The sequence below is a fragment of the Doryrhamphus excisus genome, chromosome 15, assembly GCF_030265055.1.
Source record: "Doryrhamphus excisus isolate RoL2022-K1 chromosome 15, RoL_Dexc_1.0, whole genome shotgun sequence".
In the NCBI taxonomy this organism is placed as follows: Eukaryota; Metazoa; Chordata; class Actinopteri; order Syngnathiformes; family Syngnathidae; genus Doryrhamphus; species Doryrhamphus excisus.
In genome coordinates, this window is record NC_080480.1 from 14,794,963 (window position 1) to 14,822,667 (window position 27,705).

Genomic DNA, 27,705 nt, shown 5'->3' on the forward strand with positions numbered 1-27,705 from the left:
CACCACCCCACCCCGCTTTTCAACTCTGCTTCTACTTTTATATGACCCTATCAAATTAATTCAGCATCGTTTTAGCAATATGAATATGCATAAATCAGCAGATCAGCATTCTCTCTAAACTGATCATTATGCACGTCTAACGGACCTTATTAAACTTTGCCCTGGGCTGTGTTTCCTGGAAATGACAACAGACAATAAATGACAATAAAAAAAAATAATCAGCATGTCCGAAAAGTAGTAGGAAAAAGTCGAGCAAAAAGAATAAATAAACTACGGGTGACCACAGAGGCTGTTTTATTACTCTTTAAACTCCTTGTACTTGTTGTAATTATGACATGAGTCCAATATTAGATTTTTAATTACAATTATTTGTTGTTTTGTCGCTCATATATGAACATTATGCTGCTAAAATTGCATTATTTATCCTTATGTTATTCTCATAATATTATAACTTGTTGGATTCTAATTTTATTCTGAATTAATATTCTTAATTATTACATTAGTCCAATATTATATTTTAAATATAATATTTTGTCTCTCATATTTGAACTTTATGCTGCTAAAATTGCATTTTGTCCTTATTAATGACATTATTCTCAAAATTTTCACTTTTTTGTTGAATTCTAATTTTCTTCTGAATTTTTTTTTATTAATTGTTATTATGACATTAGTCCAATATTATATTTTCAATTACAAATATTTGTTGTTTTGTGTCTCATATTTGAACTTTATGCTGCTAAAATTGCATTATTTTTCATTATCATGAGGTTATTCTCATAAAATTATCACTTTCTTGTTGGATTATAATTTTATTCTGAATATTTTCTGAAATTAGTTAATTGTAATTATGACATTAGTCCAATATCATATTTTTAATTACAGTTATTTGTTGTTTTGTCTCTCATATTTTAACTTTATGCTGCTGAAATTGCATTAGTTGTCCTTATTATGTTATTATCATAATATTCTCACTTTTTTGTTGGATTCTAATTTTATTCTAATTTTTTTTAATTAATTAATTGTAATTATGACACTAGTCCAATATTTTAAATAACAAATTTGTTGTTTTCTCACTCATATTTGAATTTTATGCTGCCAAAATTGCATTATTTTTCCATATTATGACATTCTTTTTGTCACTTTCTTGTTGGATTCTAATTTTATTCAGAATATTTTCTGAAATAAATTTTTTTTAAAAAGGCTGCAAATGCCCCCCCACGGGCGGCACGCTGGACACCCTTGAAATAAGCCACCTATTAATAATTCAGCTTTTTGTTGGCATCACTCTGCAGCAGTGATATGATGCATCATTGTACGTGATTTGACTCCATATTTGGATGGAGGTGGGTAGGTGTGTGTGTGTGGGTGGGTTGGGGATGTGGGGGGGGGGGGTCTCACAACATCTGGATGCAAAGAAACAGGCTGCTAAGAATGTTCTAATCATGCAGACACGGCCTAAGCTGCTCCATTATGGGCTAAGCTGACCTATCAGTTGGGCTTTGGCTAATCCAAATTGTGCTTTGCCTGCCAGCGATTGCTCAATTCAGACCGTCTGCGCTGAGGAGGAGAGTGGGGGGTGGGGGGGTTGGTGTGGTTGTGGTAGTGGTGGGGGGGTTGCTAACATAATTCACCTGCCGTGTGAGCCGCTATCATTTAAAGAGATATTTATCTGGCAGTGTCATATGTGCACAAACGCAAGAAAGCTATTTTCTCCCCCCCCACTCGTTCCCATTTTGGTGCCGTTTGCATGCCAGTTAGGACCAGTTTGATGTGCCTTGAACGTTTGAGCGTTTGTATTGGAAACGAGCATACATCAGTGTCAAATGCGTAGAGTGACTGATATCTTTGACTGCACAGATTCATGAGCAAATCCTACAGCAGGAGTAAAGAACAAACAATCGGGTGTTTTGTTGTTACGGTCTGCACTTTTTGATGATAAACTGGCCTTTTTTTAAATTTTTTTTTTACCCTGTATAATCTGGCTGACCAGCCAGGACACCTTATATGTGTTGGTGGATGCAGACTTACTTTTTATAGATGTTGTGCACACTAAAATGATCAAAGAACGTGCTTTTAAAACATGGTAGACAATAATTATATATATAATTATTTGGTCATGTCACATCATACTTTGGTATGTGTAATAAAAATAAAAATAAAATAAAAACAAAAACAAAAATATATTTGTATTTATTATGAATTAATTTATTGATTTTTATTTATTAAAATATTAAAGTTAAAATATTAAAATAATAAAACAAATAAATACAATACAATACAAATAAAAATACACTGAAAGATAAAGTAAAAAATAAATACAAAATCAAAAAATGATAAAAAATACACTGAAAAATAAAATAAAAAATAAATAAAAAATATAAGAAATACACAGAAAAATAAAATAAAAAATAAATACAAAATAAAAAAATTATAAAAAAATACACAGAAAAATAAAATTAAAAAATGGCAGAAAGTCAACAAATGTAACAGTTACTGATTGTAAAAGTACCAGATGGAGGCATAGGATCCAATAACCTTTGCTTCTTCCTACTCCTTTTGGACATGTGGAACTGTGAACTGATTATGTGATGCATTCAATTGTAATCTGATGCATGTTCAAATAAAAATAAACTATTAATTACCATTAATTGGCACCCAAAGCATGCCTTTCCTGAACTCCCTAGTCATCCCTTCAATAAAGGAAGTGCAAACAGCGTCAACACGTACGGGACGTAAACGTGAGGGAGTGAAAAAGTGGAAAAAAAAAACTACATGAACTTGAAGGCAGCACATGTTTAAATTATATCTATAATTTTATATACAGTCGCAGGGGCCAGCCGGACTATTTAAGTGTAGCTACAAACACATAACCAGCATAGAAAGCTTTCTAGATCTTCCAGAATCTTCACCTATTCTAGATATATTCATCTTGTTCCCTGGCACGCCCATATAAGGAAACCCGGCTCAGGGTTACCTGAAAAAAAACATCCCAAAAAGCAAAATATATAAGTATATTAAAAAATTTCTGAGTATGTTACATTAAAATAAAGTTTTCAGCAGAGTTTGACTCCGCCATGTGACCTTTGCCACGAGGCCAGGCATTAGCAAGCTATTTTAGTTGGCGGCTGCCATGATAGCAAATATCAGCAGCACACACACATTCGTCGACTCCACAGCAAAACAGCACTCGCCTGGCTGACATGACTCAGGGGAAATTAATTTGCTTCAGCCATAAAACGCCTGCTTATTTAATCACTGTTAGATTTAATCTAACACCTTAATCTCATCGGGTCGCTTCTCCCTGCCGCAGCTTCGTACCTGCAAATAAGTAGGAAGGGATTAGAGTCGGAGAGAAATAAAAACAGCCTCCTGCATCCTACAAGTGCAGTTCGGTGTGGGGGGGCGGGGGGGTAGGAGGCAAACAAGCACTCTATTAAATGTCTCTCTCTTACGGAGTGACGTGTTCGAGTTCCCGCCATGTATTTTTAATATGGTCAGCATCAAAGTGTGGCGAGTGCCTTCGACTCGCTCTCTGTGAATCAAAGAATTGATGCTCGCCAGCGTGACACGGGAAGTGGGGGGGGCAACATCAAGCGTGGATCGTAGTGGGGTCCCGACCTACTTGCGTTGGACAGTGTGTGGAAGTGGTTTTACGGGATGTTTACATGTATTCTTTATGGGATTATTTAGAGTTCCAGTGACGGAACAGTACTGCTAAACAGTCGGACATTTGCACTTTTCGACTTCCTGGTGGAAACCAACCTGTGACTCATCACTTTGGGGGGGGGGTACTGTACTGTATGTTTGGGGCGTTGCAGTTGCCTTGAATCAACTTTAGTGGATATTAATGCTGTATTTTTAATACGGAACTGCAATTTACTAAAATCATTGTACTTGCAAACCATTACATAATGTTGTATTTGTACGCAGTAATACTTCCTTTATTGTTATTATTTAGTTCCAACCCCGACCATGATCACTGCATCACTCCCAAGCATGATTCTAAATTAATATTGATTATTTCCATAGCGGCACAATAGATAATACAGTATTTAATTAACATTAGAGACCTCTAGACATGAACTAACACCCCTATAGTCAATGTTACAGTAGTATTAGCCAATATAATTGACATAACAGGAGTAAATAATTCATAAACAAGACGTGTTACTATAAATGTGTCCCGAGGGGAGCTGAATGAAGGGGGGACAGGAAGTGAAATCTGGGGTTCAGAGTTTAGTTGGTGATTGTGTGTCTAATTACTGACACCTAGTGACCAGTGTGGGAGACGATATTCACAATTTGAATGCGTCTTTTAATCGCTTATTTGTATTTTTTGTTCATTTTTATGCTTGAAAATGCTTAAAAATACATAGAATATGTTCTTTGCATTTTTCATCTATTTGACTTTCTCTGCTTTCTACTCTGCATGTTTTGCTAACTCCTCCCAAAATGTAGGCAACCAATCAGGACCCATGTTTTCCATCATTCAGTGTCATTTTTTTCCCCATGGAAAAACATGCTAGGTTAATTAGCAACTCCAACTTGTCCATAGGTATGAATGTGAGTGTGAATGGTTGTTTGTCTATATGTGCCCTGTGATTGGCTGGCCACCAGTCCAGGGTGTACCCCGCCTCTCGCCTGAAGACAGCTGGGATAGGCTCCAGCACCCCTGCGACCCTTGTGAGGAAAAAGCGGTAGAAAATGAATGAATTAATGAGTTCTCCTCCTATTTTTTGTGGAAGTGGTAACTTTTTGGATTCTTATTTTGTCTTTTCCCACTATCGGCCATCTCTGTGTGGAGTTTGCATGTTCTCCCCGTGCATGCGTGGGTTTTCTCCGGGTACTCCGGTTTCCTCCCACATTCCAAAAACATGCTAGGTTAATTAGCGACTCCAAATTGTCCATAGGTATGAATGTGAGTGTGAATGGTTGTTTGTCTATATGTGCCCTGTGATTGGCTGGCCACCAGTCCAGGGTATAGACGACAGCTGGGATAAGCTCCAGCACCCCTGCTACCCTTGTGAGGAAAAAGCGGTAGAAAATGAATGAATGAATGAAAAATGGTCGCCCCCTGTTGGTGGAAACATGTAATGGCTCAGGTAATCGTCTTCATCCTGGTGGTTGCTGATTCGTTCCTCGGTTTTTGGTTGAAAAAAAAAATAAAAATCTCGGTTCAGGATTCACGCACACACTTTCTCATTTATCCTCATTTAGTATTTGTTTATGAATTATGGTGGAATTGCCTCATTTTAAAAACCATAAAATCCGTTTCCACACGAGCTAAGCTATCTGAAATGAATGATGGCGTCCAGTTCCAGCGCTTGTATACATAACAACGAGAAACTACAACCGGCGACACCTCAGCTGTGAAACCAATCATACAAAGTCAGGTCGCCGAGCATCTCGCCGCTTTTCAATAGCGAAGATAGTGGAGGGGAGATACCAGGGTGTAATCCCTGAATGGATCTGGGGTAGAGCCCCCTCAGAGCCCCTTTTGAGCACTTCCACTAAAGCCCCAACACACACACACACACACTTAATCTGCCCGGCAGAGGTAGTGTGACGCAGCAAGCGACTCTGCCACAAAAACATCACAAATGCAGGATAATGTTTTGCAGATATACAGATTAACTTGTGTAATCCAGGCTGCCGAAAGGGAGAGCTTAAAGGGAAATGTGTCAAATGTTTATAGATAAAATTAAACCATAATCTCTGAAGACTTCCCTTTTTTTTTGCCGCTATTGTCCTCACATGTTCTGCTGTTGTACTCCGGAAGTAAGGAAGAGATGAAATAATCCTCGTTTTATTGAAATAGAAACACAAGAGGCGTACTTTGGACTATAAATAAGAGAGTCAAGTAAGAGCTTGACGACATCGGTTTCCCCCGTCTTGAGTTCTGATTTAGTTGTCGTTAATTACCGACAAGAGGAGGGATGGCATTCATTAAATGGCACGTCTTAATCACACACCTGAATGTAGACGCAGGTGAGACGTCGGATTCATTGGAGGTTTTTTGTTTATTCCTATAATGAAAGGTGGCATTTATCATTAATAGCTAGCGAGGAGTGATTGCATTGATGAATGTCTGGATGGAAACTGCATACAAGGAAGTCAGGTGCACAAAATGCTTCACAGTTTATAACTTGGATGGCAATAAAATCGACCAATAGCATTCCAGATAGATAGATAGACTCCCTTTATTGTCATTGCACAAAAACACAGTAGTGAAATTGCCAACGAAATGTCGTTGCCTGGCTCCCATATAATAACAGACACAAAAGAAGATAAGTAATAATAAATAATAATAATAATAATAATGTGGAGAATAAATTCCACCCCTTTAATTCTGGTTGAAATCTGAAATATTGATAGTATTTACCCAAATAAAAATTAAAAAAAAATAATAAAAATAATAAAAATAAAAAATAATAAAATATGGGATAACACCAAGCAATATTTAAAAATATTTTAAATAAAAAAAATAATTAAAAAATTAAAATAGTATAGTAGTAAATAGTAGTAGTACTAAATAGTAGTATACCTACATTGGTGCTAACCACTCAAAAACTATGAACAAATACGTCATAATAATTATCATCTTTGTCAAACTGGGTTGTTTTTTTTTGTTCCTCCCCTCTTATCTCATTTTGCCGCTCAGCATGTGACTCAAGGGTGATTCCTTCCGAGGTGTAATAATATTACATTAGAATTATTACACTCAATACAAACTGCATTTATTACAATCCCAAGGCAAAACCTGGAATAACGATGCACTTGAAGGTGTCACTTGCACTATTGCACTATTCAGATATCCGGTATCTCATTTTATTTGTTGTTGTTATTATTAGACAACCCAACAAAAATAGGCATACCTGTTTAAATATGATTCACTTTTATTTTTTAAATGTTGAGTCGTTTTTCAAAGACAAAGCAGTTGATGTGTTGATTTTAATTGTGTGACTTGTGTGACTGCTAAATAACACACCACGGGGCCAAAGAAAGTTGCGAGTGCCAGCACTTGATATATAGAAGGTGATAACACGGTTTAATTTGAGCTTGCCACATCAACAATTAAAAAATTTAAAAAATATATATTTTTTTTAATTTAAAAAAATTAAAAAATTGTATGTGAAAAATTACATTAAAAATGTAATAAAAAAATTACAATAATTTATAATTATTTTAGATTGTTGTCTGCATTTAAAACCGATTATTCTCTATAATGTTTATTTTCTTAATATTTTTGGAACAGTTTCGTTATATTTACATATTTTTTTAAATGGGGAAAAATTACTAATATTTATTCTAATATTGATATAATTTGTATTTATTTGTATAATAGTGTCAGTTATGATGAATAACCTACATTAGTCACTATTGAATGACTTTTATAATCATATGATTCATCCCACTTCCACCCATGTGGAGTGGCTAAATGAGTGATATATGGAGTACTCTGGAGTACTACGTAGTAGCGTGTATTCATGATGAATCTCCCAGGAAAACCTCCATAGCAGCTTCCCCCTTTCATTTCACTGGGTGCTAATGTAAACACAATAAGGAATAAACGTCTTATATTCTGCCATGTGCCATAATACGTCCACAGCAGGTTTCTATCATCTTTTGTCTACCCCCCGCCCCTCTCGCCCCCACACACCCGCTTCAGTCAGCTCCGGCGAAATGGAATTTGACACCAGGGGTGTGTACTTTTTGTACAATAAATTAATTGCCTAATGACTCTTACACACGCGGGCAATGTATCCTCACGATGGCGTGGCGAGGGAGAAACGGGGAGCTTATGAGCGGCTTTGCCGAGACAAAAGGGTAACAGCCTTTTGACTCTCGAGCAGTTTAGCGGATATCGTCACATCAAATGCGCCTTTGGGGCTCTCGGAAAAAAATATAGGATATGCTCATTGGGTCTCTCGGATACGTGCTAAAAGGATAACGGACGGCGTGCTCTAAAATACATCCCTCAATGCACATTGGTATCATGTAGAGTTATTTGATTTCATGACGCCTCAAGCACGGTAACAGAACATGACGGTGACCATTCAAAAGTTTTCGAAAAGGCCGCCACCGGGGGTCCCGTATACGCGTGGTTCCTCGGGCGATGTTCACTTGATCGTGATATGCTGATACGCATCTGGGAGGAATTTTCTCTTATCGCATCGACGTTGTCTGTGTGCTGCAGGCGGTGCACACATTTGAAGTAAATAAAACCCGGATTTTGAGTAGAATTCTATTTGGTGCTATTATTCATGAAATATTACGTAATGAAATGAGTTCATTCTTTTTGGAATAAACCCCCCGGAAAGCCCCTTATTGTTGCGCTTACTTAGACAGAAGCGTATTTGAAAGTACTTCATAATCCATTGTTCTGTGTCATTCAGTTTGTGTGTGTGGCAAAACGAATTACACAATTGTGGCCACTAGGTGTCGCCAAAAACACTGCATTTCTGCCAAGCATGATTCAGTATTGATATATTGACTATTTTTATAGCGGGAGAATAGATAATACAGTATTTAACATTAGATACCTCTAGACATGAACTAACACCCCTATAGTCAATGTTACACTAGTATTAGCCAATATAATAGACATAATAGGAGTAAATAAGTCATAAACAAGACTTGTGCTTGTGTGAAAATCCACGCATGCATGGGGAGAACATGCAAACTCCACACAGAGATGGCTGAGGGTGGAATTGAACCCTGGTCTCCGAGCTGTGAGGTCTGCATGCTAAACACTCATCTGCCGTGCCGCCTGATTCAGAATTAATATTGATTTCCATAGCGGCAGAATAGATTGTACAGTATTTATATAACATTAGAGACCTCTAGACATGAACTAACACCCCTATAGTCAATGTTACACTCGTATTACTCAATATAGTAGACATAATAGGAGTAAATAAGTCATAAACAAGACTTGTGCTTGTGCGTTAACACCCGTGAAAACCCCACGCGTGCACAGGGAGAACATGCAAACTCCACACAGAGATGGCCGAGGGTGGAATTGAACCCTGGTCTCTGAGCTGTGAGGTCTGCGCGCTAACCACTCGTCCGCCGTGCCGCCTGATTCAGAATTAATATTGATTTCCATAGCGGCAGAATAGATAATACAGTATTTATATAACATTAGAGACCTCTAGACATGAACTAACACCCCTATAGTCAATGTTACACTAGTATTAGCCAATATAGTAGACATAATAGGAGTAAATAAGTCATAAACAAGACTTGTGCTTGTGTGTGAACACCCGTGAAAACCCACGCATGCATGGGGAGAACATGCAAACTCCACACATGAGGGTGGAATTGAACCCTGGCCCCCGAGCTGTGAGGTCTGCACGCTAACCACTCGTCCGCCGTGCCGCCTGATTCAGAATTAATATTGATTTCCATAGCATCAGAATAGATAATACAGTATTTATTTAACATTAGAGACCTCTACACATGAACTAACACCCCTATAGTCAATGTTACATTAGTACATTAGCCAATATAGTAGACATAATAGGAGTAAATAAGTCATAAACAAGACTTGTGCTTGTGTGTTACTATAAATGTGTCCCGAGGGGAGCTGAATGACGGGGGGACAGGAAGTGAAATCTGGGGTTCAGAGTTTAGTTGTCTCACCCAACATTACTGACACCTAGTGAATGGTCTGTGAATGGTTTATATTTGTAATTTTTGTTCCTTTTTCTGCTTGAAAATGCTTAAAAATGCTTAAAAATACATAGTATATGTTCTTATATATATATATATATATATATATATATATATATATATATATATATATATATATATATATATATATATATATATATATATATATATATATATATATATATATATATATATATATACAGTAGATTGAGACTACTAATCCGTAATATACATTACAGTAATTTCTTCTTTACTGCAGTTAATTGGTTCCAGACCGTACCAAGATAAGTGAATTTCCACAAAATAGGATTTTTATTACGCATGGGTTCTGACTTTCGAATAATTCTGAGTATGTATTTCGATCGTGAAATAGTCGTTGCCTGATTTTATGCATGAAGCATGCTATGATTTGTGTAGCGTGAACACGCCCTAAAATGGGTACCTCATTACTTTAGTCCAAAAAAATAAATAAATAAATAAATCCTATTTGGTCTAAGCAAAACCTTCTTAATTGGTCCAGCTGTTTACATCAATAAACCTGAGACGGCGATTAAGAGCCCAGCAAAATCCTGGCGTAAAACAAGCGGAACAATGTCGAGGATAAATGTTCATTAGCGCGAGTGGCCCAGCGAGGCCTCGGTCACTGGAATAGTTTTCATCTTCCTGAAATAAATGATCTCGGTTCTTCATTATACCGGAGTCAAATCTGTTTATTGTTCCTATTTAGTCCATTTCCCAGTGCATTCTTTTTTTTTTTTTTTTTTTTAGTGAGTTCCTGCAGTTTAATAGAGCAGATGTCGGCGTAATTAATATTACACTGCGCAGTCATCCTTCATACAACAAGGATGTTTATGCTCCACTGCCTAAAGGGCCGTCTCCCAAACACTTGGATGTGGAGGAAATTACGCATCGAGTGTTTTTCAACGGGGGGGATAATCTCACATGAAGTGAGTTTTTAATGGACAGTCTTTTATATGTGTAGCACTTAAAAAGCTTGTCGGGAAGAATTTTCCCCTTAATTAAACCTAAATTGTTCGCATGATCACAAAAAAAAAACGCGTCTTTTCAAGACTTCAACACAACATTGCTAATCTTATCAAGCCACGCAGATTGACGCGTTCAAATCCCCGGTAATTTGCATGCCTGGTGTTTTAAAAATTGGCACGTTATGCCGGGATTGCTGGTTGAGAACGAGCTCGGCGAAGGTTCCGCAGCTCGTCTTGAGGGAAGCGGTTTGAGTCTCGTTGGATGTGGGACGAGGTCGCATTACAAGGGGAAACAATATTATCCTCAATTGCTGCATGATAATGGCTTCATTAAAAAAAAAAGTGGCTTTTTACCTCGACAGGATATTTAGGCTATTAAAACAAGCTTTATTTTTCTCAGCTTATTAGGTGAGGGGGGAGAGGAAGTAAGTGACCAAAGACAATGTCTGTTTCCTTACCCAATTCTCATTTTGTGCCTATAACTCATGCTTTTCCATTTACTGATATACGTTTCAGGGTGCCAATATCAGACAGCACCAACCAGGAAGTAAACAAACCTCACTTAGCTGTGCTTTACTGTGGGTGTATATCAAGCTGCAATATATATTTATATATATATCAATCTGCCTTAGTGCCAAACCCCTGATTACGGTATTTTTTTCAAGTGTGTGGTTGTTTGGAATGGATTACCGTATTTTCGGGAACAAAAGTAAAGATTGGCTACAGTGTTGGGTCACAATAGAAACATAGTGTGTCTACAATAAACCAGTTTTAGCATAAACATGACTATAGGGGTGTTATTTCATATCTAGAGGGCTCTAATAATGCTTAAATGTTCATTCATTTTCTACCACTTTTCCTCACGAAGGTCGCGGGGGTGCTGGAGCCTATCCCAGCTGTCTTGTGGCTGGCGAGTGCCGGGGTACACCCTGGACTGGTCGCCAGCCAAATCACAGGGCACATATAGACAAACAACCATTCACACTCACATTCATACCTATGGACAATTTGGAGTCGCTAATTAACCTAGCATGTTTTTGGAATGTGGGAGGAAACCGGAGAAAACCCACGCAACTACGGGGAGAACATGCAAACTCCACACAGAGATGGCCGAGGGTGGAATTGAACCCTGGTCTCCTAGCTGTGAGGTCTGCACGCTAACTATAATGTAAAAACTAAATTTGGAAGGTGGTAAATACCGTATTTTCTATACTATAAGTCACACTTTTTTTCCTAGGTTGGCTGTTCCTGCGACTTATACCCCAGAGCGACTTATAAATGAAAAAACTGTTTGTTACATAAACACTGGACAACTTTTCTGTTTGTTTATTTTTTGGTGTAGCTGAATAACCATTGTGTTAGCATATCTTACACCTATTCAGTCTGTTCTCTATTCTTTTATTGGTAGAACTTGCCTTCCAAGAGGATGTAATGTCTGTAGTTTGGAAAATTAATTACCCGCAAATAATGCGACTTATACTCTAATTTATGATTTATGTATGTTTTTCTACCTAATTATGCATTTTTGGCATTGTGCGACTTATATTCCAAAGCGACTTATAGTCCAGAAAATATGGTATATCTCACTAAGTTTGCATTAGCTGAACACCTGAAACAACCCACACGACCGTAACGCAGGTAAACAACATGCTAACACACTGGTACACAAACAAGCATCCCATCAAACCCTCGTGCTCGCTTGACATTGACGTTCATGACTAGATTACATTTAGCTCCATTTATAAACAATATTAAAATCATCTTCGTATGAACACTAAATTCAGCACACAGCAGCTTAACATCCAAAAGGTACACCTGTATACAAACATGTACCAATTTGCTTCTGAGCAATGCGTCAGCCTCCATCTGGGGTCTGAGCTCCAGGCTCCTCTAGTGGATAGAGTAGCTTTATATCTGACTCACACAAGCTTATTTCTCACCTCTACACAAGCTTAACTTTCACTTTGGCATTCCATTTTCTATGCTGCTTGTCCTCCAATGAAATGCATTATGGGAAAACTTTAATTTTAGGACGTGGATATGTGCAGTTGGAATGTTATTTCCATTGTTTTCAAATTGGAACCTTATGAAGAGGCGGGACCAGCATTTCCAAATGGATTATTTTTCACCTTAGAAGTCCAGCTGTATTGTAAATCCGGACATGACAGCTGTCCCGCCCCCACTTGAATTTGTATTCAAAAGGCTCCCAATGATGAGGCACTATTGCACTCATTTTAAAAGACAAAGCAAAACACCTTTCAAAGACCAGCAGCTTTTAAGATTATTATCTCATTTAGTTGCAAAGCGGACAAATCAAACGTCGCCGTAACAGACGCCAGAGGCGTTTCAAGGACGCGGCGATGAAGCTGAGAGAAGAGCGTCTCATTTCGGATTGATAAAGACACAGTTCATGTCCCATTTGGACAACCTCTTTCATATTTACGATGACTTAATGCGCCGTTAGGAAGACGCACGACCAATCTCGGGATCCGTTTTGTCAAACGTTCCAATAAAGACTGCAATTATTCATGTCGCTTAAGTGCTCTCCATCACACCAGCGTGCTAGCTTTGACTGACTTAGCGGTGTGGGAGAAGAATTGGGATCATTTTCTTGCCGGCACGTTTGGGGGGGGGGGGGGGGGACACAGCTAATGTACAAAATAGGCAGCATGGAATGAAGACCGGGATTGGATATCAGACACATGATTTCAGTGTGCAAATGTACTGGACGTTGTAATCACTTCTTCTCTAAAGGACGACTACTCGAACTTCATATCGGTCCACATACACAAAAGGGCAAACTTTTTGACTCGCGGGCCGCATTAATTTAACAAAATTGACGAGGGGCCAGACTATTATGTTTTTTACACGTAACTGTCCACCTGGAATTGTTGTATCTGAAAAAGTGTCATGCAATCTGCTATATGTGCACTTTGAGGTCATTCATTTGATGTAAAGTGCGTTATAAATTAAATTATTATTATTATTGAAATATTTTTATTTTATGTGAGTGTGAATGGTTGTTTGTCTATATGTGCCCTGTGATTGGCTGGCGACCAGTCCAGAGTGTACTCCGTGTCTCGCCCGAGGACAGCTGGGATAGGCTCCAGCAACCCACGCGATCCTCGTGAGGATAAGTGGTAGAAAATGAATGAATGAATTAATTCATTTTTTTAAAAATTGTTTTATTATTATTTTTTTATTTTTTATTGTGCTTGTGTCCCTTTTTTCAGGAGCACTTTGTAAACAATAGACCACATCAAATAACAATATTGATAAAACAGCTACTTAAACCATCAAAAGGTTGGCTCAAGCCATGATGCCAGGTTGTACGATAAATTTAAATGAAATACTTTAAAAAGAACAGGCGGGCCATATTCAATCACTTGGCGGGCCGGATGTGGCCCCCGGGCCATAGTTTGCCCACCCCTGGTCTAGATAGAGCTTCAAAATGCTAATAGAAGAAATGCGAGTTAAAAAAAAATAACTTTTTTAAAACGATCAAAACACTCAGGATGGTCCAAAAGAGGTTACCGTTTGACACCCCTGCACAACCTAATGCTATTTTTTTTTTTGGTTTTCTCCGGGTACTCCGGTTTCCTCCCACATTCCAAAAACATGCTAGGTTAATTAGCGACTCCAAATTGTCCATAGGTATGAATGTGAGTGTGAATGGTTGTTTGTCTATATGTGCCCTGTGATTGGCTGGCCACCAGTCCAGGGTGTACCCCGCCTCTCGCCCCAAGACAGCTGGGATAGGCTCCAGCACCCCCCGCGACCCATGAATGAAGGAGATGAGGCTTTTGAGGCCTTCTGATGGTTATTGGACTCCACTCGGCACCAGTAACAAAACTTCATTTGGGCCGAGATGGTCTTGACGGACAGCCACTGGATCCTTCGACTCATGACCAGTCTAACATTTTGATTTTTCGAAATCCTTGAAGGATCCTTGAAGAATTTGAAATAACTGTCTTACTGAGTCCAACCTCAGCAGCAATGACAGGCTCGGAGACAATCTGGCAACCTGACCATATTCAAAGAGGGAAAGCATTTTTGCCTTTGACATGAAGACATCATCATGAGTGTGAACACCTGACAGAAAATGACATTTTTGCCCAAATTTTTGGCTTTTAAAAGCTTTTAAGCTTTAAAAGTTTTAAGCTTTCAATCAGCTGGTCAAAGATCGATTCCACTAATTTGCTTACTCAACATGTTTCTGTCTCACTCCCAAGCGCTACTTTTGAAACGCTACTACAAAAATCAATCAATCAAACTTTTATTTGTAGAGCCCTTTACAACAAGGTGACTAAAGTGCTTTCCATTAAAATCAACATTAAATTTAAATAATATAATATAATAATACAATAAATATAATATAATAAATATAATATAATAATATAATAAATATAATATATATAATAGCAATATATAATAAATATAATATAACAATATAATACAATATAATAACAATACAATATGACTTTAAAATGGCTAAAATGTGTCTAAAATCATTACTGTGTATTAAAAACCAGTCTGAGTAAATAGGTTTTGAGCCTAGAGTTTAGTCCTTACCCTAGGGACTTCCAACAAATGCTGCTTTGAGGACCGTAGGACCCTGGCGGGGTTCCGAGCCCACTCCAGTTCTGACAAATATGGAGGTGCAAGGCAATTAACTGCTTTATGATGTAAAAAAAAATTACATTCTTGCAATTTTTCAATTGGTCTTCAAATTTTGATCCAGAGTGTAGTTGCAAGAGTTCGGACTCGTACTACGATCCCTACTGTCGAGTCATTTGATTCAAAGTATTTCTATTTAACATCCATAAAATGAGCTATTAAGGTAAATACTAGTTATAAATATAATAAAAGACGCCGATGCACACGATAACGCATAATGATAATAGTGTGCCTAATTCCCAGACAAGCCTCCGCCCCCGCGTCATGCCGAGTGACAAAAGGAGCTCCGTCGTCGTTTACCTCGACTTTCAACAAAAACATCACTTCCCTTTTTTTGTTGCTCCGCATCCACCTCCGACGATGACATCCTTTTTTTGGAGGGAATGAGCCGTGTTGAGGTGACGGCGGTGACGCCATGCTCTTCCTGTCCTCAAAGAGCTGCTTTTTGAATAGCTGTCAAGTCACATCATTATTGTTGCTGGGGGGCAATTTTCGCTCGACAAACGTCGGGCGACCACACTCGCTGACAGACTCCGCCGTTCCGAGTCTGATGTATTATTTTCATATCGGAAACAACACTTTGAAGCACGTATCCATATTTCTGTCTCGCTACATTCAGTCACAAACGCTACGACCTCACCTTTTCGGGGGGGATCTTCATGTTATCTTTTCCCCACATTTGGACTTAAAGGTTTAGTATGCAGCGGAGCAACCTGATCCCAATTTAGGTGTCACTGTGATGGTTAAATTGTCAGTCCCAGGGCAGCCGTACCCTTAAGCACGACTCATTTTCACACATTTTTCACTTCAAATGAGACCATCCGCCGCAGAAGTACATTAGCGGAGATATGAAAGTGCAGCCAAGGCCTTTTGGAATATGAAGACAAACGTCATAACGTTGATAAATCAAGTGCAAAGTAGTCTCTTACAGGTTTTAAGTCGTTCTTAGATATTATTACACCTTTAGATTCAGTCCATTAGCTTCTCATAGGAAGACACACACACACACATTGTGAAACAGTAGCTTTATATTTTACTCATAGAAAATAAAATGGACTCACACAAGCTTATTTCTCACTTGGCAAGCGGTCATACTGTATGATGGCATAACATCTAAGGATAAACACTAAATTCAGCACACAGCAGCTTAACATTGAAAATGTATACCTGACAAATATACAAACGTGTACCAATTTGGGATAGAGTAGCTTTATATCTGACTCACGGAAAAAAAAAATTGGACTCACACAAGCTTAATTCTCACTTCTACACAAGCTTAACGTTCACTTTTCCTTGTCAATATCGAAGACTTGTATGATTTTATGCATCTTTTTTCAGTTGTCTGCTATACAGTTAGACTTATAGGACTCCTTTGGGGTTTAAGAGGTCATACTGTATGACGGAAAAACATAGCTGGACTCATGGTGTCATCTGAGGATGAACACACTAAATTCAGCACACAGCAGCTTAACATTCAAAAGGTATACCTGACAAATATACAAACATGTACCAATTTGGGTCCAATTTGGGATAGAGTAGCTGAATATCTGACTCACACAAGCTTATTTCTTACTTCTACACAAGCTTAGCTTTCACTTTTCCTTGTCAATGCATATTTTATGGCTTTTTCAGTTGTCTGCTATACGGTTAGACTTTTAGGACTCCTTTGGGGTTTAAGAGGTCATACTGTATGACGGAATAACATAACTGGACTCATGGTGTCATCTGAGGATGAACACACTAGATTCAGCACACAGCAGCTTAACATTCAAAATGTATACCTGACAAATATACAACCATGTACCAATTTGGGTCCAATTTGGGATAGAGTAGCTTTATATCTGTCTCACAGAAAAAAAATTGGACTCACACAAGCTTATTTCTCACTTCTACACAAGCGTAACGTTCACTTTTCCTTGTCAATATCGAGGACTTGTATGATTTTAGGCATTTTTTATGGCTTTTTCAGTTGTCTGCTATACGTGTGGGTTTTTGTCTGGGTACTCGGGTTTCCTCGCAGAAGACTATTGGGAGCAGTGCTTATTTATCATGTCTACACAAGCTTAACTTTCACTTTTCATTGTCACTGTTGAGGACTTGTATGATTTTATGCATTTTTTAATGGCTTTTTCAGTTGTCTGCTATAGGGTTAGACTTTTAGGACTCCTTTGGGGTTTAAGAGGTCATACTGTATGATGGCATAACATAGCTGGACTCATGGTGTCATATCTTAGTATGAACACTAAATTCAGCACACAGCAGCTTAACATTCAAAATGTATACCTGACAAATATACAAGCATGTACCAATTTGGTTCTGAGTTAATGCGTTAGCCTCCATCTGGGCTCTCAGCTCCAGGTTCCTCTGGTGGATAGAGTAGCTTTATATCTGACTCACACAAGCTTATTTCTCACTTCTACACAAGCGTAACTTTCACTTTTCCTTGTCAATGTCGAGGATTTGTTTGATTGTATGCATCTTTATGGCTTTTTCAGTTGTCTGCTATACGGTTAGACTTTTAGGACTCCTTCGGGGTTTGCTTTTCAGGTTTTATCTTCCTATTTGACAAAGTTTGGGGTATAAAATCACCAGCACTTAAAATGTAAAAACATCCTGCTGGCAACCAGTTGATCAATTACCCAACTTAATGGCTTGTGTTCCTTCTAAACATTAAAAAAAAAGTTTCCGCTCCTTTACTGGACCGCGGCAATAAACAAGTTGGCCGTGTGTCATCAGCACCCGGGCGCCAAGCGAGAGTGAGCATCACTGAAGTAGTTCCACTGACCTCCAAACGCCGTTTTGGAAGCGAACACATCACTTGCCAAGACATGGGCGTCCCTTGGCAGGCCCGGGCGCTACCCAACTAGTTGCCGCTGTTTTGTTTCAATTAACATGCGCCGTTTTAAATTTGCTGAGCGTGAGGCTTTTCCGTATTTCAGCACCCCCCCCCCCTCGCCAACCCCCCCCCCCCCCCCCCCCCCCCCCAGTCCCCTCTGACTTGGAGTGAAATAATTAACAGCTGTGCTGACACTTAAATCTGTTGTGCTTTACTGTTTTCATTAAACGTGTCAAAATCCTTCAGCTTCGTCATCTCCGCGGGGACCAAACAGGGATTTGTGAATATGGAACCTGCTTTCCACAACTGGGAGGGAAACGTCAGGGTGGCAACAATTAATTAACTGATCATTAATTATCAACTTTTTTTATTTAAAAATTTACATATGCTCTGATTTCAGACTGTAATTTTCCATGAAAGCAATTTTTTTGCCTCTTTTCTGATATGTTGGGTTCGCATTGATGTGGTTTGTGTGTTATTCTACAAATATAAAATAACAAAATGCAGCAAAAATTGAAAAATCAGCAATCATTTTACAAGAATAAAGTCAAAATATTAAGAGAAAAAAAAACGTGAAATCCAGTGAAAAATGTTTTTTTAACGAGAACACAATATGAGGAAAAATGCAATTTTTGTAGAAATGTTTTCTCTATAATTAATTATAAATGTATTCTTATTAATATTAATATTAATATTCTGAGAAACAAAATAAAATTTTTATTTTTTGGAAAATTAGGTGGTCAGAAAAACGTTTAGAAAAATATACTACTATTTATATTAATAATAATATATTATAATATATTAATATTATAAGAATATTATGGGAATAAAATAAACATTACGAGAAAAAATAAACGGCACAAAAATAACATACAAATATAATAATAAATAATAATAAATACAAATAATAATATAATAATATAATAATAATAATATAATAATATAATAATATAATAATATAATAATTATAATAATAATATAATTATAATAATAATAATAATAATAATAATAATAATAATAATAATAATAATAATAATAATAATAATTACTTAATAAATACTGACCTCCGATACCAATACCCAGTCCTGTATTTTAAGTTTATTGGCAAGTGAAATAAAAGAGAAAAGAATAATTAAAAATGAACATAATCTTTGAATTTATTTTCTTCTTTCCACTTCTCAAGGTGTCATGGAAGTCTATGTACACTAAAAAACTCTTAGAAAAACCCACAAAAGTCGAAAGATGCTTTGTCTTTCTTCTTTTCATTGCCTTTTTTGTAGCAACATATGACTTTCTGATGCTCACAAGGGTATAGTAGCACAGCTAAAAACTTTTTTTTTTTTGTATAATTATGAAATATGCATTGTTTTCAGTTTTGGATAACCCCGGTTGGAGGTTGATTCTTAACATCCGCCTGTTACAGTGACGTGTGTGACGTGTGTGACGTGTGTAGAAATGCCTGAGATAAGCAAATATGCAGCGTAAACAATATATTAGTCGTATTGCTTTGTCGGAGAAGAAATAGCATTGACTGTCTTCTCTTCATTAGAATCAGCTGATCAACAAAGTCAGGGTTTCTATAGGGACTAGATTTCCGTTACACATCAAGAGGCGGTCAGAAATAGCCGTCTAGCTGCATGCACGTATAAGTGACAGATCCTTGAGTATTTTTAAAACCCACTACAAAAAGACACAGCGGATGAAAGCCTACGTTTTGCTCGTACGATGTTGGCATGTATAAAGCGTGTTGTCATTCTTCCTGTCGACATCACAAGGTCCTCCAAAGAAAGCGCACGTGAGTTTTGAATACTTTGTTTCTCAGGAGGTTGGCTAGCATTTTCTAGCAAAGAAGCGGTGTTAAACAGGAGAATGAACCTTTTCTAAACGGCTGTCATTTCCTGGTTGAAAAGGTCGCACAAAGGAGGTGGCCGGGCTTATTACCCTCACAGGTAGGGGGGGTGTTTTGATGGCTGTCACATAGGCGTGTAAAGGATTCACTTTTTTTTTTTTATGGAACATTCAGGACATGGCAGAGGTGTACCAATTTCCTCCAGGGAGTATGACCTCACCATATTGTCACAGTGGAACCTTGGCTAACACCATCAATCTGTGCCATGCAAGGTTTACAATCAAATATCCAAAGTAGTAGATAAGAAAAAACATTGCAATCCCAGCGCGGGCGACAACCAAAGCTCAGTGACGTCCAATTTCTAAACTAAAGCCGACTTCTTCTTCCTCGTATATCTGCTGTGGAGGTCATCCCGATGACCATAAAACTTCCCATTCTCTGTTTGTTGGTGTAGTGGTTGTATCTGGTTTCAACCAATCCTTGGCTAAGGGGCTGAGCCAGGAGACAGGAAGGACGACTTATAATGATACAGCAAAATGTTACTTGGAATATTACTTGGAAAATAAAACATTGGAAAATATTCCATTCCTAACAATACATATTAAATTATTTCCAATAAGAAATAATGCAAACCCATTAATGCCAACACCCAACAAACAGAACAATTGTAGTTGTTCATCCATAAAATATTAGACTAAATGAGCATTTAACTTGACTTTTACTTTGATTAAAGACCTTTTTTGACGGACGATGGCATTAAATTCCGGTTTCCATAATGAACATGCTAACACACCGTTTTGTAAAAAAAAAAAAAAAGTACATTACTAATAAGCCCCTCTACCTACCCACACACACACGCAAAACTTACATTATTATTATTTATTCAAAATTATTTAAATTATTTGTTCAATTTACTGTTCACACTGTACATTGTTGTTCATATTTGATGTAATCTATTTATTCTCTACAATATTTATTATTATTTATTATTATTTATTATTATTTATTATTATTTATTATTATTTATTATTATTTATTATTATTTATTATTATTTATTATTATTTATTATTATTTATTATTATTTATTATTATTTATTATTATTTATTATTATTTATTATTATTTATTATTATTTATTATTATTTATTATTTTTAAACGGGAGCCAAGCAACAACATTTCATTGGCAATTTCACTGCTGTGTTATTGTGCAATGACAATAAAGGAAGTCTCTTATCTACCTAGCTACCTAGCTAGCTAGCTACCTACCTACCTACCTACTACTAACACAAGACGAACATCATATAGTACGCTCACCGGGACATGCAACCTTTTGTATACATTTCGATGTAAAGCAAAGAACGTGCTAACTAGGGCATATGCTAACCAAGGTTCCACTGTACAATACAGCCCAGCCTTTTATCAAGCAGGATTCCATCAAACCATCACTAACACAACCCGAACGTCATATTGTACGCTCACCGGGACATGCAACCTTTTGTATTTTGATGTAAAGCAAAGAACATGCTAACTAGGGCGTATGCTAACCAAGGTTCCACTGTACAATACAGCCCAGCCTTTATCAAGCAGGATTCCTCGCTAGTGCCAAGAAGTCGATAGAGCTTAAAAATCCTCTTCCGTTGTTAGCTTTCTGTTTCCTGCTAGCACTTTTTAAAAATAATGAATTGTGTTTACATAAAAGCTAAGCAGTTTTTTCTTTCTTTGCTGGATCAAAAATGACCTGAACCGTGACCTTAAAACCCAACTACATACCAAATTGTAATTGTGGCCTTGTGAAGGAAATAATGTGATGGGGGGGGGGAATATAAGTCAACTAAAAACATGCTGCGGATCAAGGCCTGAAACTTCATTACAGCCAATTAAAGATAAATCCGCTAGAAAAGTCGGGTTACGAGGGCACGTTCAAAACCGGAGCAATTAGTCTCCACTCGTGTCAAAGTTATCGTTGAAGGCTGCGATGCCCGACTCAGGACAGCGTTTAGCTCCCCGCAAGAAAAATCTCTGACCTTTGCTGCCTCACAAATCCTCTGCAGTGCGCTCCCCACGGGGGGGGGGGGGGGGCGAGACGTACACGTGCCCTGATCTTACGACCGCTCGGCAATTCCATGCAGACAGACGTTTTTTTTTTTTTTTGTACGACAAAACATTGTGGCCTTAAAGGCGGCAAAAACAAAGCGTGACCTTTGAAGTGATGTACGGGCGAGCGTTAAAATGGACCCGTTATTGCAATAATTTGACTCTCATCTTCGGCGACAAGGGGATTGCGGTGGAGTTTGTAGCTGACAGACAGGGACGAATATACGTGATGAATGGTTGTGGGTTCAAATACCAACTTGAAGGGGTACTTGTGAAGAGAATAGCTTTTGAGAATAACAATTTTCAACATAAAATGTCTTTTCAGTATTAATCTGATAATGTTGTTCATGAAGCTAAAATAGCAGTGGTTCAATGATGGAGCCCTGCGGTGCACCACTCTTCCAAATTATGCAGTCACACCATACCCACGTCTAATCAAATAGCTACACTAGGAATGAACAAATGCGGCGGGTTCCCAGCAGAGGCTAGCATGTGCTAACACGTATTGTTTCCGTGCACTGTTGACTTTTCAAAACAGCCATTAAAAATGGATGCCGGTCTCTCCTTCCAAACTGTAAAGCTCATCTGACCGAGTAATGGATGGTTCACGCAGCGATTGAGACACCAGAACAAAAAGCTTATTGAAGCTAAAACAATGCGGCCCTTTGAGAGGATATGATCACAGCGAAAAAGTACTACTTTTTTATAACGAGGAAAAATGCTTTTTTTTTTTTTTTTTTTTTTAGAGAAATATATTTTTTCAAGTCTTAATATTGTGAGAAATAAAATAATATTTTTATTTTTTGGAAAATTAGGTGGTCAGAAAAAAGTTGTTTAGAAGAATATATTAATATTTATATTATTAGTAATATATAATAATATATTAATATTATAAGAATACTATGGGAATAAAGTAAACATTACGAGACGAATATTTACAAGAATTTGGAAAAAAAAACGGCACAGTTGGGGGGGAAATGGCTATTAAAATTAAATATATTAAAAATATATTAAAAAAATAACAAAATGCAGCAAAAATCTGCATTCGTTTTACAAGAATAAAGTCAAAATATTAAGAGAAAAAACGTGAATCCAGTGAGAAAAAAATAATTTAACAAAAAAAATAACACAATATTATGAGGAAAAATGCAATTTTGTAGAAAAATATTTTTTATTTGAGTCTTAATATTGTGAGAAACAAAATAATATTTTTATTTTTTCGAAAAATCAGCATTCATTTTACAAGAATAAAGTCAAAATATTAAGAGGAAAAAAAATGTGAAATCTAGTGAGGAAAAAAATTATTTTACGAGAACACAATATTATGAGGAAAAATGCAATTTTTGTAGAAAAATTATTTTTTTTCGAGTCTTAATATTGTGTGAAACAATATTTGTATTTTTTGGAAAATTAGGTTGTCAGAAAAAAGTTGTTTAGAATAATATATTAATATTCATATTAATAATAATGTAAGAATATTATAAGAATATTATGGGAATAAAGTAAACATTACAAGAAAAAATAAACAGCACAAAAATAACTAATATAATAATAATAATAAATATATATTATATATTAGTTATTATATATTATTATTATTATATATGTATTAGTTATTTTATATATATGTGTGTATGTGTATATATGTATGTGTATATATGTATAGTAGCACAGCTTGTTTCCACAAAGTACAACCACAAACCGAAATGTGGAAAAACGCACACAAATCATCTGTTTTTTTGTTCATTTTTTTTTTTACTCGTTTGTAACAAACATAAATTATAACGGCTTTAAATCCTAATTTATTCTTCCACATCGCTTTTTGTCCGTCTTCTCCCAATAAGTGAATAACCCTGCCGCACCTGTGAATCTAATAGGCGTAAATATTGATTTTCCAGTAAACGTGTTGTCTGTGAAGGCAGCGAATATCTACTGCTCACTTGACTGAGCAATTAAACACAACAGAGTCCACAATGAATGTTCATGTTCGGCTTCAGATAAGAAGCCAGACCCGACACTTCAGGTGATTAATAGCCTTTTGCTAGCTTGGTGAGCTTTTTAGTGACCTCATAATTTACCTTTCTTTTTTTTTTTAAATGGTTCCAGTCTGCTCCGCCCCGTGAAATTGACCATTAGGGTCAAATGTCAGCGCTGTTTGCATGAATTCAGCAACGACACATACAAGGAATCGACTCTTCCAAGGTGCTGAATCAAAGTACAAAGTCGACTTCACGGTGAAAAGTACTGCATAATAAGCGTACAATATTGCTTTGTAAGGAACATCATCTCTACTGCTTACTTGTACTTTTGAGTGTGTAAAGCCTCGGGGCTTATTTTCATTTACATAGAAAGAATAACACTACCTCGGAAAAATCATAAAAAAAAGCTATACAATTTATGCATATGTACTAAAAAAAAAAAAAAAAGTGACATCCCAAGACCAGGGTGAAGAATAAGGTTACACCTGCTCTGGCTGTGCGGTTACCGTAGCAACAGTGAGAAAAAGGATCATTCCAGGGCCATCTGTTTATTAAGAAGAAAAAAAAAAGACACATAAAGTAAAAAGGAAAAAAAACAAAAGGCGTATATTCCATATACATATATTATCACGGCCATGAATTTTTCACACCGGCAGAGAGGGGTTCAAACAGGGGACAGAGTTGAAGCGAGCCATGGTAAGCAAGCGTAAAAATAAATAAACATCACCGCTAACCATCCAGATTGGAAGAAGGCATGACTAAACGTGGACGGGTGGGAGTTTCCACACAATGCCGTGTTTTTTACTCCACAATATGCAAATGTGATACATCATTGTTTCAGTTACATTCATTCATTTTCTACCGCTTAGCCTCACAAAGGGAGCCGAGGGGTGCTGGAGCCTATCCCAGCTGTCTTGGGGCGAGAGGCAGGGGCAAGCCAATCACAGGGCACATATAGACAAACAACCATTCACACTCACATTCATACCTATGGACAATTTGGAGTCGCTAATTAACCTAGCATGCAAACTCCACACAGAGATGGCCGAGGGTGGAATTGAACTCAGGTCTCTTAGCTGTGAGGCCTTTGTGCTAACCACTCGACCACCGTGCAGCCCAGCTACAATCAGTTTACATCTTTGTTGACCGGTGTTTCACGATCTACTGACATTTTGCAGCCAGGCCTCACAGCTAGGAGACCCGAGTTCGATTCCACCCTCGCGCATCTCTGTTTGCATGTTTTCTCCGGGTGCTCCGGTTTCCTCCCACATTCCAAAAACATGCTAGGTTAATTGGCGACTCCAAATTGTCCATAGGTATGAATGTGAGTGTGAATGGTTGTTTGTCTATATGTGCCCTGTGATTGGCTGGCCTGAAGACAGCTGGGATAGGTTCCAGCACGCCCGCTAAGCGATAGAAAATGAATGAATGAATGAATGAAATTGCAGCTTGAGTATTGTCATTCATCCGTGTCATTGTATTTTCAGGTCATTGAATCTATCACGACTGGACCCTTCAGGTTGGCTTGGACATTTCATCATCTGAACAGATCACCATCATCATCAGGTCAGAATCCTGTCCTATCTAGTCTTTATCATATCATATATGCTGAGGTTTGACAGGACAGCTTGATAAAACGGCTCTACCAAACTGAGATGTCCCATCAGGCTGTCCTATCTAGTATTTATCCTTCACACTTCAGTACTTCATAGAGAGCTAGTCCTCTTTAGTCTTTGAGCTTGAACCGATGAATCTTGGCGGGATGGGAGGCGAAGCGTCTCCCACGACAACCCGAACCAGACCGGTAGCGGATCAATTCAATGCCCTGAGCTTTTATCTCGGATTCCGACTCTACCTTAGAGCCGCCGCGCTGTATTAGCTTAGCGCATTAAAGCAGACGGCAGCCTGTCACGGAAATGATCAGCGTCATTAGAAGACGCCGCCGTACGCGCAGGACGCTCTCGGACCTGACATCCTCACTTCCGTGCTTTTAGAAGGAAATATCACGGTGTTGCGGCGGCGGCCGGTTAATGAGCATCTCTGATCAATAGCAGCAGTTGTATGGGGACAGAGGATTGATTGGAGGGAAAGAGCGTACGGCGGCGCTTTGGAGCCTCCGACTCATTTGCAGGCCGCTTGTCTCTCTGCTTTTCGGCCTTAATTGTGAACTGTAGCTTCAACGCTAACGCCATGAATTTTTCAGGCGGCTAGTAATGAAGTATAGCTTGTGGCCTTTTTTTATTTATTTATTTTTTTTAATGGATTCCTGATGAGTTATAAACCTCCAGGAAATGATTTATTAAAGCTTTGAGTGTACATTTAGATTATTCATCCAGTTGTATTTACATGTGCTTGAACGGTCATCCATAGCGGAATGCGACACGGCTGTCATTTTTTTTATTTTTTATTTTACCAACAAGCACCCAATCCGCTAAACTGCTCGATGATAGATAACCTGCAAAGATTAACAACCATTACAGTAAAAAAAAAAAAGCACACACAGATTATAAAATATCAATCATTACAAATGCAAAAATCTGGAAATTCACAAGAGCAGCAACTGAGAGCCCCCCCACCCCCACCCCCCCCCACTCCGCTTTAATCCGTTAAAACCCAACAAATTCGGGGGAATTAGGTAAACTAATGCCATCCTTGACCATCTGAGTGGAGCCTAACTGATGCCAGTCAGCAGGCGGGATGGGGGGGAGGTGCTAAATTAAATTATTCACTGTTTGAGATCATGTTATGGTCCGTTTTTTTTTTTTTGAAGCAATGTGTGGGAAACCTACAGCCTGTGTGCCAAATATGGTTCATGAGCACTTTTAGTCCGGACTGAAAAATATACGTGTGTTTCCTGGTTGACTATGGTCTATTATTATTATTCAAAAAATACAAGTTTTCGGTACTATTGTGGTCACTAGGTATAAGTAATGTTACATGTATGAGACACCAGTGGAGAAAAATAAGTTATCCTCATATTTAGTGTGGAAGTGGTAACATTTTGGCTTGTTACTTTGTCTTTTTCACCATTCTGCTTGAAACCCTGAGTTTAGAATAAATAAATTGTAGGCTAACTGGTTAGCTAAAACTTTTTTAATTTTTAAATTTTTTATTTTTATTTTTTAATTTTATTTTTTTTTTAATCCCTGCAGTGATCCGGTAGCCTGTGCATGAGATCAATTCAGCAATGTGGTTAAAACGAAGAATAACAGCAGGTTAACATGACTATAGGGGTGTTATTTCATGTCTGCAGGGCTCTAACAACTTTTCTAAAATGTTTTCTATTCTTTAACTATGAAGATAGTTTATTAATATTGCATTGTACTTCATGGAAATTCACTTATTGCTGTTGTGTTTGGAAGCTAACTAACTTTTTATGCCTGCAGTGATCCGGTAGCCTGCGCATGAGATCAATTCAGCAATGTGGTTAAAACAAAGAATAACAGCAGTTATGTGACTATAGGGGTGTTATTTCATGTCTACGGGGCTCTAACAATAGTTCTAAAATGTTTTCTGTGCTTTAACTATGAAGATAGTTTATTAATATTGCATCGCACTTCATGGAAATTCACTTATTGGAGTTGCGTATGGAAGCTAACTAAATGAGG

The 27,705-nt window shown here is 37.6% G+C and overlaps 2 protein-coding genes across 4 annotated transcripts in view; one reads left to right on the forward strand and one right to left on the reverse strand.

The window, feature by feature from the left end:
- hs3st2 (heparan sulfate (glucosamine) 3-O-sulfotransferase 2) overlaps nucleotides 1–27,705 on the forward strand; it is a 216,467-nt gene that overhangs the window by 39,556 nt on the left and 149,206 nt on the right. For all 3 annotated transcript variants that reach the window (XR_009119484.1, XR_009119485.1, XM_058048267.1), the window contains one exon: nucleotides 25,585–25,663. The gene's annotated coding sequence lies outside the window, so the exon portion shown is untranslated. The remainder of the gene's footprint in view (nucleotides 1–25,584; nucleotides 25,664–27,705) is intronic.
- Nucleotides 1–27,705, reverse strand: part of hs3st4 (heparan sulfate (glucosamine) 3-O-sulfotransferase 4) — a 113,824-nt gene that overhangs the window by 17,408 nt on the left and 68,711 nt on the right. The window lies entirely within an intron of this gene.